Below are 15043 nucleotides of genomic sequence, written 5' to 3'. Positions count from 1 at the left end.
GTTCTGTGTTACTTCCCCCATAAAGCTAGAGTCTATTGTGCTGATGGTCTTGGACAGAAGCCCAAACAAAGCAAAAGAGAGAGAAGGGAACGGCAGACTTAGTATTCAAAATCCAATCTCCCTGTACCGCCAATATAATTGGCAAGCTTATATTTCTGCTTTGTCTGCACCGTTATCTAGATGAAGTAGTTTAAACATTGGAGGATTTAGAACTGTGAGATAGGGAAAGCATTATAAATTGCAATGATAACCTGAATGTTGTGTTAAAACTCCAACAATATAACATTCTCTGATTTTCTCTTTATAACAAGACACGGCTCCAGAAAAACAGTCAGACTTAAATTCATTATTCCAGTTACATATTTGTGCCATTTAGAAATACTTCATTATCACACAGGAGCGATGAGTTGGACCCAACATTGCGGGGGCGGGGCGCTGTAACATGTGCATGACATCACACGTGTGATGCCCCCCCCCATTTGACCAGGCCTGCTGAGACATGCGGGGGTCCCTTTGAGGAATGCCAGAGCGCCTTCCCAGAAATAAATCGCCCTCCAAGCCTCCTGCCTCCACCCGGCGGGCCAGCGCTCGCCCGTCAGTGGCAGGGGGTACGGAGGGCAAAAATCACCCTCCATGCCTCCCACTGCCACCTGTTGGGGCAGCACTTGCCCAAGAATGCTGCCTCTGCAGCACCCTTGCATGGTGCGGCCCAGTCAAGCAGAGGGGCAGCAATGCTGCTGCAACTCTCCTGCTGTCAGACCTGACCCAGGAGTGGAGCTGCGGCTGAGCACGAAGGAGCTTGCAGCCCTTTACAGGAGAGGGGTGGCAACACTGCTGCCGCTGCCTTTTCTCTATTTCGCCCCCGGGTCAGACCTGACTCAAGAGCAAAGCTGAGGCTGGGCGTTCGTGCTCACCTGGGGGCAGCAGGGGATGGTGGCCCCCTCAGTATTGCGGGGACTCAGCCCCCTGCCTAGAAATACTGAGGGGGCTGAAGCCCCTTCCACCACCTATACCTTGCACCCCTGTTATCACACTGCACATTAGTGCCAATTAGAAATGCTTCATTATCATGATTGGAATGTATTTGCTTCTTTGAACCCTTCCTGTCCTTCACTCACTAAGAATAACTGGGGTGTATGTTCACCCAATATCAATGTACAGATAGTTTGTTTCTTCATAATGGATGTTTTTGGTGCAGTAGGTGATCCTGGAACTTTGCATTAAGGCTGTCATTAAGAAAGTTGCAGTACAAAGTTAAATGAATGGAAGAAGGGAAGTCAACCTGAGAGTAGTGCAAAATGTTGAAAGGGGAATGGGCAAGTGTCTACTACAATAGTTTTATTATTTTTCATTAAATCTGTATATTTTCCTTCATGTGAATATCACAGGGAGCTTCACAACATAAAAATACAAAATGAGAAGACGAAAAACATAATAAAAACAAGACAAAACCAATGCACAAACCTCAACACATTTAAAAAGACATATAATGTTAATAAGCCAAAGGCCTGGTTAAATAGAATCTTTTTCACCTGGCACCATGGAATGAAGGTGACAGATGGGTAGAGCATTCCACAAATGGGCAATCACCACAGAAAAAGGCCCATTCTCATATTGCCCCCCTCTTGTTGACAGGTACACAAAGAGGAACCTCAGATAATGATTGCAGGGTCTGGGTCTATTTGTATATACAGTGGTACCTCAGGTTACAGACGCTTCAGGTTACAGACTCCGCTAACCCAGAAATAGTACCTCAGGTTAAAAACGTTGCTTCAGGATGAGAACAGAAATTGCACGGTGGTGGCAGCAGGAGGCCCCATTAGCTAAAGTGGTGCTTCAGGTTACGAACAGACCTCCAGAATGAATTAAATTCTTAATCCGAGGTACCACTGTACTACCCCACATGCAACATTTCCATCCTGTATGAGTCACCCAAGCTTTCTGCACTGAGTGGGGTCTGGGGACTTTAAAGTGTTTATGAGGTAATGTATTTAGAAGCCTCTGCACAGCTAGTTACCCTGATAATGCAGGTTTTCTAGTTGCACAAAGGTTTCTAACACTGTTCAGCTGAATGTAGTTAAAAGCCTTCTTCAGACCCCCTGAGGTGTTGGAGTGTTAGGGAAAGCGCTTTCATGTACCACCTTATGGCCCTCTTCATGGACATATTTAATTCCTGGGGAGAGTTATGAAAACTGCTAAGGGGGGCTTAGGTGTTGCCAATCCTTTCCAATTGCTTATAAAATGGGAAGACCCTTTGTCCAATCTGTCTGAGCCTTTGTAGGTTTAATGTTTTTGGAGAGTAGTAAAATACTTTGAGACTTTTATGTTGCACAAAAAGTGTGACGCGGCAGCTAAAAAAGCCAATGCAATTCTGGGCTGCATCAATAGGAGTATAGCATCTAGATCAAGGGAAGTAATAGTGCCACTGTATTCTGCTCTGGTCAGACCTCACCTGGAGTACTGTGTCCAGTTCTGGGCACCACAATTCAAGAAGGACACTGACAAACTGTAACGTGTCCAGAGGAGGGCAACCAAAATGGTCAAAGGCCTGGAAACGATGCCTTATGAGGAACGGCTAAGGGAGCTGGGCATGTTTAGCCTGGAGAAGAGGAGGTTGGGGGGTGATATGATAGCCATGTTCAAATATATAAAAGGATGTCACATAGAGGAGGGAGAAAAGTTGTTTTCTGCTGCTCCAGAGAAGTGGACACGGAGCAATGGATCCAAGCTACAAGAAAGAAGATTCCACCTAAACATTAGGAAGAGCTTCCTGACAGTGAGAGCTGTTCGACAGTGGAATTTGCTGCCAAGGAGTGTGGTGGAGTCTCCTACTTTGGAGGTCTTTAAGCAGAGGCTTGACAACCATATGTCAGGAGTGCTCTGATGGTTTTTCCTGCTTGGCAGGGGGTTGGACTCGATGGCCCTTGTGGTCTCTTCCAACTCTATGATTCTATGTTATTTAGATGGAAAATACCAACGTTATAGATCAGACATGACAGGGTGGGTCTCCGCTGTGATCATTGCAGAAACAAAGAACAAATGAAAAATGAACAAAACATTAACAATGAGAAGGGAAAGGAATAAAATGAATGGGGCTCTCAGAAGTGAAATGAAAGTTTGTGAAGTGTGCATCTCTAGTTTACATCTGTGTTCACAGATTGATTTATTTTTTGGTCAAAAAAATTATATGCATGTTTAATAACAAAAACTAATGGACCAAAATGGGTCTCAGCCTTCCTGGCTTGCATGCCTAAGTTTGTGCTCTATGAACAGAGCTTCCATTCATGGAAGGAGAGTTCTGCATAAGGTAGGAGCCCTTCCATGAGCAGAGATCTTTTATGAGTGGAGGCTCCTTCCATTCAAGGAGTGAAAACTCAGGATCCAGTTCTCTGATTGCTGTTGCTCCAGCACCACTATCCAAACATTATTACTGTAAGGAGAAAATAAAAATGGACTCAAACTAGTTTAGATTTCATATATTTCTGTACGAATGACCTGACCAATCAGTGCTAAATTAAGGTACACCACACATCTGGCAGTGTACTGATTTTTGAAATTAACATCTTACATTAATTTTATACACAAATGCAGTCTTAAAATTTAGGCAATCAGAGTTGATTGTTCATTCATACTTTGGCATTGCTTTATCTGTATTAATCAAAAGGAAGTGCATGATGCTGCCACATATATCTTTGAAGCATGATTTTAAAAAATAAATCTAAGCCATAAACCATCATCAAGTTAAGCACATGAATTTTAAAAATATTGGCACTTCTTGTACCAAGCAGCAGTAGCACATCATATTTTATATTCCAGAAGCTCAGTGACTCATTCGTCTCATAATTTTTTGAGCTGCTTTGCAGCCACTCCTAAATGATTGAAACACGTTTCAGTGAAGCCTTCCAGAAATGAATTTAGCTGTGTCACTTTGGTTTCTACCTCACTTGTCCTAAAATGAACTTGGGTGCTACAGAAAGAGTCATTTGTTGCATCTTCTAAAGAATATGCCAGGTTTCCCTTTGACTCTTGCAGATCATGGCTACAATATGAATTGAGGTCCAATCCAGTCATCCTCACTTCCTTCTCAGTTTTCATTCCCACATATTCTGCTCTGCATTTGGTGATAATACAGACCCCGGCCTTCTTGGTGATACAGAATGCCTCTAGAACGCCTTCTAGAAACAGTAGTGCCCTTTAAATTCCTCTTAAAAACTCATTGTTCTCCCCAATGTTTACTGGAATCTGACTCTCCAATTTTTCAGGTTTTGTACATGGCTCAGTTTTATTTGTGATACACAGTTGCGTTTTGTTTTCAGAAAATTTTGTTGAATGTTGTGAGCTATTATAAATGTGAACTATCAGGATGAGCCCCAGTGAATGCAGCTGATGTTCATATCTGCGTCTAGTCATGGAAGAAGAGGAGTTTTCATACATAAACTTCTGCTGCTCCCTTGGCCCATTCTGCCTAACTGGTAATCAGCAACACCACTCTGACAGGTTCTAGTCACCATTGAAGTTACAGCCACCTATTTAACTTGTGGTTTTGTGTTGTAAATTTAGCAAATTGCCAGATTTTCTAGAGACCACTATGGACATTCATATAAATTATGATTATGTCATTACTTTTAACCAAATAATGGGTAACAAGGTCTGTTTTACAGCTCAAACAGAGTAAATTATCTATAGCATGGCATAAATTGTTAATATGACCTTATTATACTATGAGGACCACAAGCTATATCTGCTTTCTCTATTATACTATTTCTGCACAACCCAGTGTTATGTTAGCAGCAGGAATTTTCTGTTTCAGAGCCAAACTTCTAAGTTTTACTTAACAGTTGCCCAATTAAGCTGATGGCTCTTGGAGGTGTACCATGCCAAAGGGTGAGGCTGCATGTATTAATTTGCCCTATGACCAACTATATTGGCTCTATTGATCCCAAAGTATGAGCAGCAGCATAGATACAGTATATAGATTCAAACATTGATGTAAGCTTACATTAATGCTATATAGTAGTATCCACTAGGTGGTGCCATAAACATGCAAATAGAAGTTGTCGTCCCCCCATACAAGTCAGATGAAATTGCTACAATTAATGTAGGTAAGATCAAAACAACACTTTTCAAAAAGGTAATAAATATTTGCAATACACTGCTTATTTGTGGATTTGGAAGCTAGAAATGTACAAGGGAACATTTTGTACTGCTTTTGCTCCTAATTGACTTTTGGTTTGGATAAGCCCAAACTATATACTAGTTCCTGATGCAATAATAAATGAATCATAATCTTGCATGTAAGTTCACAATTTAGTACAAGCACATGATATAACCTGAGAAGTAGCCAGAACAGCAATCCAAGCTGAGTTACTAATTCAAAAGATCAACCATATGACAGTTATGGAGAAAGCACGTAAATCTTGGCATTCCATCCAGGCATTTGGAGATAAGTTTAAAGTTGATGTTAAAATGGATTGGGTTTAACAAACATGATGAACTTGTGATAGCAGCAGAAAAAACAGCAAGTGAATGGGTTTATTAACACATCAGTAGTATTTACCACTGTACTGTAAATTTACCACTTTGTTCTTGTCTTTGGATCCTCACTGCATGTGGAGATGGAGAAACACCCCAAAGTTAGAGGCTACTCTCTCTTTCCTCGCCCTACCCACCCCATAGTAACTTCTTGTTTGCCCCAGCCCTGCAAAGTTCTACTCAGTAGAGACCTTTGGAAGAACACAGGCGGCTTCTGCAACCTTAATGGTTGGGTAGAAGGGGGAACAAGCTACACCTGATAAGTTATCTCATCTGCACAACTAATAATAATAATATTTTTATTATATATACCCCGCCCATCTGCCTGGGTTTCCCCAGCCACTCTGGGTGGCTTAAAGGTAAAGGTAAAGGTACCCCTGCCCGTACGGGCCAGTCGTGTCCGACTCTAGGGTTGTGCGCCCATCTCACTTAAGAGGCCGGGAGCCAGCGCTGTCCGCAGACACTTCTGGGTCACGTGGCCAGCGTGACGAAGCTGCTCTGGCGAGCCGGCACCAGCGCAGCACATGGAAACGCCGTTTACCTTCTCGCTATAAAGCGGTACCTATTTATCTACTTGCACTTAGGGGTGCTTTCGAACTGCTAGGTGGGCAGGAGCTGGGACCGAAAGACGGGAGCTCACCCCGCCGTGGGGATTCGAACTGCCGACCATGCGATCGGCAAGCCCTAGGCGCTGAGGTTTTACCCACAGCGCCACCCGCGTCCCCATTCTGGGTGGCTTACAGCATATCTAAAAACCTAAAATATCAAGCGTTAAAAACCTCCCGATACAGGGTTGTCTTCAGATGTGTTCTAAAAGTTGTGTAATTCTTTATCTCCTTGACATCTGATGGGAGGGCATTCCACAGGGAGGGCGCCACTACAGATAAGGCCCTCTGCTGGTTCCCTGTAAATTCGCTGCAAGTTACTTATAACCAACATGCAGGGCCCCTTTTTGCATCTCTCACCCAAGGGGAAAAAAGGTTGTGTATATGCAAAACAATCCTGCATGGGATTGTAGGTCTGCATGGGATTTGCATCTTTGTCCTCAGTTTCTTGCCTGACTGTTGTTACCCCTGGCTCTGTCTACTGTTAGCTGACCTGCCCTCTCTGCTTCACCAGACCCAGTGGGCACCAGCTGCTCCCAGTTTGTTTTTATCTTTTAAAATCCAAACAGGGCTTTCTTTCAGCTGGAACTCAATTCCGGTACCTCTCAGGTGGGCACCACTGTCATTATAAGAGAACAAGTGAGGCATTCGCAGTGTGTTCCAGCACCTCTTTTTCTAGAAAAACAGCACTGTATATGGTGAAATACCATCATGTAGCAAAGTGCTATCAGAGTGACCTTGATCAAGGTTATTTATGAAAATGTACTTTTGATTTATAGCTTGTGGTGGAAAAGTGTGGTGAAACGTCCTTTCCTGTCAAGAGTTCATTAAGGCTTGTTTCACAAATCACAGATAACTGAAGGCTTTAAATTTATTATAATTGTTCTGAATTTTTAATTTTGTTACACAGGTAGCACATATATCTTAAGGATTTGTTACACTACATGTTGCTGTTTGCTGTCTCTTGTTATTTTTAGGTGATATAATAATAATAATAATAATAATAATAATAATAATAATAATAATAATAATAATAATAATAATAATATATTTGTGCTTATGGCAATTCAGTGCTTGTGGGGAAGTCTAATTTCCCCCCATTCTGAAACCACATTTTTGGGTGATATGTGAAAGTGAAATTAGACAAATAAAAGAATCCCTTGTGACAGAGGTTTTCAACCTTTTTGAGTCTACAGCTCCCTTGACCAACTGCATTCTTTCTGTGGCACCCCTGTGGAGCTCAGGAGCCCAGTTATGTCACCCCTTGCCTGCACAGCTGGCAGCCTCTCGCCCTTCTTCGAACACCCTCCCTTGTGGAGTGTTCCGTCAGCCTCCTCTCCCATCTCCTTGGGAGTCTTCTGGGCAGCCGCTGCTGTCACCCCTGGTCTCTGAGCTGCCCCCTCCCTGCTCCAAAGAGAGGTGTCACCTCACATTGCCCCACAGGGACCTGCGACTTGTCTGTCCATTCCCAACAGCAAGGGCTTGCCAGCTTGCTTGCCTCAGCTCCTGGCAACCAGCACCCCTAACCAGTCCCAAAGGCACCATTCGCTTGCAGAGCTAGTAGCCAGGGCTGCTGCAACCCATAGCCATGCAAGTATTTAGGAGGCAGAGATGCAAGAGGGCATCAGAGGAGGGAGGGAAGGAAAGAGGGACAGAGGCCAGTGTTGCCCGCAGCACCCCTGACTATCATTCCAGGGTGCCATGAAACATTGGTTGAAAACCACTGCCTTATGATATTGGGTAGGGCGTGGAAGATCTTCTATCATTAGCAGTCAGTGCAACAGTGCTGCTGCTGCTGCTGCTTCATACTGGAAGGCAGAAGTGGAGGGGCAAGGTTGGCGTGGTGCAAATGCACTGGCATAGCCAATGCAGAGGTCCACCAGTGTGTTTGCACTGCAGCACCCTTCAACTCCCATTGGTCAGCACAATGCAGCTGGAGGCTATGTTAGCATCCCACCTCAGTGACTTCTACTGCTCTTTATTTTAATCCACTTGAGCACAGAAACCAAACACTTTTGCTATGCATCAAATTGAAGAATGAAACAAATCTTTGCTAGCATAGAGTCAGGCTAGCAATGATCATCCTCAGCCTAGGCTAAGGATAACCAAATTGTTCCATTCCATTATTGTCCCCCAAACTGAGTTAATTCTGCATGAATTAGGAGAATAACTCTAATGTTGGAATTGCTGTGTACTGGGACTACCGTTATCAATACTGCTACAGCACATAGGGTGGGCGAGTATGGTTTCTTGTCAATAAGAAAAAGAGTAATCAGCATAGAAATAAGAAATATCAATATGTCAAGAGGCAAAATTATTTTAAAACCTCTTATAAACTTAACCATGGTTTGAAAAAAAATGTATCTATACAAAATCGGACAGGAAAAGAAAAGAAGCAGATAAAGGGGAACAAGTTGATGAATACACTGGAAGAAATGACCTATGTAAAGTTAAAAGGTCCAAATAGATACAGCTTGGTTTAAAAAAAGATACACAGAGGGAGGAAAAAATGAGAATGCCACCTGATACTTCTTTCCAAGTATCTGAACATTCAGCACTGAAGGGAGAGAGAATATGTAAGGAATCTCTCTCTGCTGGGACCAAACAAGGCCTCTTGGATGTAAAAGCAGCAGCAATACCACTCAGCTAACAGATAATTTCCATTAGCTTAAAGTAATCATAACTCTTTGGTTTCTTTCCTCTTGGCCTACAGCCACTGCAGAACAAGGACATTGCTAACTATTTGGGGTAGCTAGAAGTGATAGGATAAGGACTCCACAACAGTAATATTGATGGCTATAAGTGCACAGAAACATTTCTTTCAAAAATGATAAAGGTAAAGGTACCCCTGCCTGTACGGGCCAGTCTTGCCAGACTCTAGGGTTGTGCGCTCATCTCACTCTATAGGCCGGGAGCCAGCGCTGTCCGCAGACACTTCCGGGTCACGTGGCCAGCGTGACAAGCTGCATCTGGCGAGCCAGCGCAGCACACACGGAAACGCCGTTTACCTTCCCGCTGGTAAGCGGTCCCTATTTATCTACTTGCACCCGAAGGTGCTTTCGAACTGCTAGGTTGGCAGGCGCTGGGACCGAACGACGGGAGCACACCCCGCCGTGGGGATTCGAACCACTGACCTTTTGATCGGCAAGTCCTAGGCGCTGAGGCTGTAACCCACAGCGCCACCCGCGTCCCTTCAAAAACGATACAGTGCTTGAAACTGAGCCAAAGGTAATAGTCAGAATATCCCAAAACTTTGAGGCTTTTATCTATGAGGAGACACAAATTACCCCAACTTCTTTGTTTATTTTTAATGGAAATTGTGTTGTTATAAAGATCTGCATGATAATTAGAGGTCAGATAACAAGCCATTAAAAGCCAGAATATCATTATTATGTACAGAATTCCAATAACTGAAAAATAAGCTCATTTCCCTTGGAACCTTTTTTTAAAGTCTGTCTTCTTAAAGTTCTCCATTGTTCAGGCATGAAACTTTGCTATTTCATGCAGTAATGGAATTTCTGTTGGGGCGGGGGGAGGACTATACTGGTCTAGTCAGCTCATGATGAGAGTGGTGCTGAGTAATGGCACTCAAACTTTAAATGTATAGAACTGGATTTTCCCTACAGAGCATAATTTTTAAGCTCCTTCCGTTCTTGTGCAAAATACAAAGTAAAACATGCCTAGCTACCATATAATGAGATGGTGTTAGAAAGCTTTCATTTAATACATTGGGAGGAATTCAGTGTTCTAAGAAATGGTGCCCAGTTCTAAATATTATCCTGAAATACAAAATACCACTCACTCTTATAAGAACTTGCTCTATTGGACGTTTCCCACATTTGCCTCATAACATCACTTCAGAAGTTACCCTCATGGGCAAGTTAAGCCATATATATATTACTAGAAGATAAACATGTGGTCTCAGTTGAATCACTTCACATGCCATGTGGGGTCTCACATGATTGAATGCAGCTCAATCTTCAAAACAAACAAAACATAAAACCCCTGCACACAGAAAACTAGATGCCAGTAAGAAAGTTAAAAGAATCAATTCCCACTTAACTTGCCAGTTGTCAGTGTTCAAGGATTTACATTTGCTTGCTTGTTTAAGATATGGAGGAGAACTCTGGACTCCAGCTGCAGTCTACAGTGATACAACCAGACACAGTTTTACCACCTTATCTGCTGTTCATGTGAAGGATAGGCCTCAGAGATGCATGAAACAGGCACACACACCACCACCACCACCACCACCCTTGAGAATTGGTCCTAGATTTGCTTCAATTTTCCAAGTATTTGTCTTAGACTAAATTCCCCTTAACATTTTGCTTTAGACAGAGCTGGGGCGGTGGGATGGGACAAAAGTTTCTCTAAGCTTTTTTGAAACATTTTTTCCCTCATCCCAGTGTGATTTGCTTCCCTCAACATTCAATAGATGCTTCCCCTAAACAGGAACTTCTAGGCTTGACCTGAAATTCCACTTCAGGTAAAATTCATGCTCTGGTGTAATCTCATAAATTTGGTAGCGGTCTGAATGTAAATGATGTGAGGCTTTCAGGTTACAACACAGTTACTAAAGAGAAGGAGTATTCAAACAGGGACAACTCGAGGCTTACATTAGGAGAACGACAGCCAATCTGAGTAATGGATTGCTGTTTTTATAATACTGTATATACCAAACCTGCCTGAAAAGAACCTGTGAGCTTCCAAGAAGTACATAATTTAGACAGGGCAGGGGGTACTGTAGAAACTAGAAATCAGGTAGAATGTGTAGAACTATGGTTGAGAGCAGATGATACCTAGAATGCTTGGGTGTCAGTTGGGACAGAAGGAGGAAGATGGAGGACAGGGGAAGAGAAAGGATTCTCCCTCTCAAGTCTCTGACCACTTGATGGGGGTCAGCCTGGGAGGATGCATACTGTGAGCTTAAAGCACTTTCCCCTGCACTATATAATTACATTGCAGAAGAAAGGAGAAGATACTTTTCTTCCCTTCCTACTCCCCAGAACAGTGTGCCCCCCTTCTATAAAATGCTAGTTTGGGACTGGCAGTCTTCTAGCGCCAAAACAATTGGACAATGAAGGTGGGAAGGGAGATGTATCCATCGCTTCCCTTTGCTTAATCTCCCTTCCCTAGGTGAGCGGTCTGAATTGCAGTACAAAGCTCTTATTCCAGGCTGCCTAGATCCCCAGAATGCTCCTGTTAAGGGTAGGGATATACTGCAACATTATGCAGCAGATTTTACTTGTATCTACAAATAATAAAACACAACTATTAAAAATTTACATAGACATCAACACTATCCGTGGAAGAAACCTCCTGCAGCTGTGAAATATCAAAGCTCAAACAGTTCAAGGAAGAGCCTTTTGATGACTCTTCTATCTCCCCGCCTTTCACCTGTCCTTTATCATGCATTTACGCACAGGAGGTAGCAGCTTTCACTGCCAAGGTGGAGGCAAATTGCATCAGACAGAAGGAACAAAAAGAGCTTCATTAATGAAACAGAGGAAACAACTTTGCCAATGCAAAGTGTCAGCAGAAACCATCCGGTTCAGTTTCAGACTTCAGTGACCTTATGAGAACAGAACAGGTAGAAAGGGAATATTAAAAGTTATGACTACCCTTGATTGAGAATCACCACTCCATAGAGAGAAATGGGTGAATGCATTTCACCTTGAGACTCACTTCTTGCTAACAACCCTCTTTTCATTTCATAGTGTAATCACTCTCTCAGATAATATGGTAGGAAATGTTACAAACTGAATACACACCATAATTTTTAAGCAGGGGGGGATTCCTGTAATAGCTTCATACATACAAACCTTGTTTTGCTACCATAGAGCTCACTTGGAGCAGCAGCCAAAACCCTTTGGACTCCAGTGTGCACATAGGTCTTTGCCCCTACAGTGGCTGCCTCATTCTCTTCAATGTCTGACCGACCTTCCACAGTGCAGAGCTCTGCAGGGGAGGAAGCCCTTGTGAGCAAACCTGGACAATGGGACACTCTTCGACAGCAACAACAGGATTAGAGTACCTCATCCAAGTGAAATGGAGTTTGCTGCTTCCTGAGAAGTTAAGCATGCTCCATGTGTGGTCATGATTCAGGCTTGGCTGAGGCCCAATGTGCTGCAAGTTTTGAGTATCCATTGACTATTGGCTTGCTGGCCTTATGAATGGATGTGGATACCTCCTCTGATTGATCTGAGTTGTGGTGGAACTATGAAAAGTCAGCTTGGATCAGACATATCTCAACATTGAGCAGTGAAGTGGATTTTTTCTAAATGGTACCAATGATGTGAAATTTACACAGAAGGATCCCGGGAACTACAGGGCAGCCATGTGGGTGCAATCTTTTGCATTACAGCATTTAGGGTCCCAAAGGCCTAATGAATGCTTGGGTTTCAATAGTGACTGCTGAATTTATGCCTATGGCATTGGAGTGTGTTAGGGATGTGAACCCTGACAGGGCAGTAGTGCTCCCAGACTCTCTATCAGAGTGTAGACATAGAATGTAAATGTAATCTGGTGAATGAAATAAAGCTTTTGAATACTGGATTGCCATCTCTGGGGATCACACTTACTATAGTGTGTAAGAATTATTATATTCTAAATCTGGTCCCAAATTGCCATAACCTGAGGATAACTGAAACATTCTACTTGCAATAGCATATTTTTGTGAAGGGTTATTCATTTGGCTGCCATCTACCATTTTGGCACTTCTGTTGCCTGCTAAAATAACAGCATAACCCAGATAAAGCTTCACTTATTAGTGTTCCAAAAATAGAAGAAATGATTTTGCTTAGATAATGCATCGTTCTTTTCCACAATATAAGTGTTGTGTCCCCACCATCTGTTTCTCCTTAGCAGTGTACTCTAATTGCTGCAGAATACTTACAGAGACAACACATATTTATAAAGACTTTGGGTTGGATGCAAAGGTTCCCTTCTGTGAATGGAAGGTGTCATTCTGTTCATTGAAGGGGTATGGATTCAGCAGAGACTTCCATGAATGGAAGTGGGGGGAAGGCAATTTGACTATTCCACCTTCCACTCCCTCGCCGCTTCCTATGCTGTCCTGGAGGATCTCCCAACCCTCTAAAGCAAACTTGAGGGTACAAGGAGAAGTGGGAGCGGAGGCAAATGCACCATTGTATGAACTCTTGGCTCACAGAACTCTTGGCTCAAGGTTAATAGCAATGCTTTAAATAGATATTTGACAATTATAGCACATGCCTAATGGCAAATAATGGGGGGGGAGAGAGAGAGACATTGACACAATAATAATGCATCAGTGGTAGATTTTTTCTCCTTTAGTTTGTTCTGCAATGCTTCCCTGATGCTGACACAATAATGTTGTTTGGAAGGGCTATAGTGCAACAAAAGTGGAACAAAAAGAAACCAGAACATTTATGGTGTAACTAACTATAGGATTTGAGTAGAAGGTTATGGGATGTGCACTGATTAGAAAGGAAGTATGACTGCCCCAATAGCAACATGAATAAAAAGGATGCCTAGCATGGTCCCAGTATCTTTTGTTTTGCATCTGTATAAATCTGAGGCTTTGAATTAAAAAGGTTTTGAATGATGCAGTAATCTACTTACAAGTTCTCTCGCTAACCTTTCTACTGCAGGAGTACTTTTTTCTGTTTTTGAAAAAAAAACCCCACCCTACTGTGGAGAGCTCACATAAGACGAAAATGTCTCACAATCACTAAAAATTGAAATCAACTCATGAAAAACAGGGCTGTGCATGTGAATTTGAATAAAACCCAAGGATGGAACTGAACATTTTATTGTTGAAAGTGGTTTAAAATGTTTCATTCCCTTTCATTTGTGGAACCCCTCTTCAGTGTTTTCTGAGATCAGAATCCTCTAGCAGAGCCCACTGCAGATTCTTATCTGTAAAAACAGCTTCTCGAGTACCACAGTTCTGCACCTGTCAGAGAAAATCAATGGCATTCTCTGACCTTTATCTCCTTTCACTGAAATAGCAGTGCAAAGATCAAGAGCTGCTACTCAGCCAACAAGAAATTGAGAAATTGCAGTTGATGGTATAAGGCTGGCTGGTCAAATTTAACTTCCAGAGTCCCCTCTAGTTATGGCCAAGAAGAATAGGGAGCAAAAACATTCAATAACATAAAAGAGTGGGTCACTTAATGTTTGATCATGAGATGAAATACTGATTTCTACATTCGATTCTAGAACAGGTATCTGAATTGAACATTAGCTCAAGGGGGATCCCATGCAAACACTTGCAGTATTTTGCATACCTTATATAAGCTGTGGCATTAGTCTCTTGGCCATTTTCCAGGTCAGCTAAGATTAATCTATTGTCACCAGAGTGGCGTATCATTCAGGCCAAGGAGTTTGTCAACACCTACCGTTCTTCAAAAGGCAAAGCAGGTGTTATTAAAATCCCACCAACCAGTTTGATTTAAAAAGAACAGAACACCACTGCCCCCATTATTTTGGCACACTGGTTTAAATCAGTGTTCCCAACTTGCAGAGTAGTTACATGCTCATAGGATTTCTCTTGCCCACCCTTACGGAGATTGCAGGACACTAAACATGTGCCATTGATTGAAGAGGATATTATTTTGGTATATGGGTGGGTTATTAATTAGTCTACTAGATGAAGGGAAATGGATATGATGCAGCAAGACCTGGGTGGGTAATTAATTGGCATTCCTTCTGTGAAATGGTTATTTTGTTGCAGGAACACTTTAGTGTTCTGATGCTCAGATCTCTCCTCTGCCCTACATTCAATTTCCCAGGCAGGTTACTTGTGGGCCTGCGGTTGTGTTGCACAACATCTCTCGGGTCAAAGGAGCATTTGGGGGCTCAGATCCTATTTCTGCCTTGGGTTCGGTTTGTAGTATTAGACAAGACTCATCTAGTCAAGCAGT

At 42.6% G+C, this 15043-nt stretch overlaps 1 protein-coding gene and 1 long non-coding RNA gene across 9 annotated transcripts in view; one reads left to right on the top strand and one right to left on the bottom strand.

Moving 5' to 3' along the window:
• CHRM3 (cholinergic receptor muscarinic 3) overlaps positions 1 to 15043 on the bottom strand; it is a 229645-nt gene that overhangs the window by 12717 nt on the left and 201885 nt on the right. Inside the window, exon 5 of one of the 5 annotated variants that reach the window (XM_083496891.1) lies at positions 10201 to 10281. The exons of the other annotated variants lie outside the window; for them this stretch is intronic. The gene's annotated coding sequence lies outside the window, so the exon portion shown is untranslated. The remainder of the gene's footprint in view (positions 1 to 10200; positions 10282 to 15043) is intronic. 5 annotated transcript variants of the gene reach the window in all.
• The window catches only part of LOC310704048, a 56059-nt gene that overhangs the window by 26876 nt on the left and 14140 nt on the right, over positions 1 to 15043 (top strand). The gene's annotated exons all lie outside the window — the stretch shown is intronic.

The sequence above is a fragment of the Podarcis liolepis genome, assembly GCF_965112155.1.
Source record: "Podarcis liolepis genome assembly, chromosome: 3".
NCBI lineage: Eukaryota > Metazoa > Chordata > Lepidosauria > Squamata > Lacertidae > Podarcis > Podarcis liolepis.
Note: the sequence above shows the minus strand (reverse complement) of the source record. Positions and strands in the feature narration are given on the sequence as shown.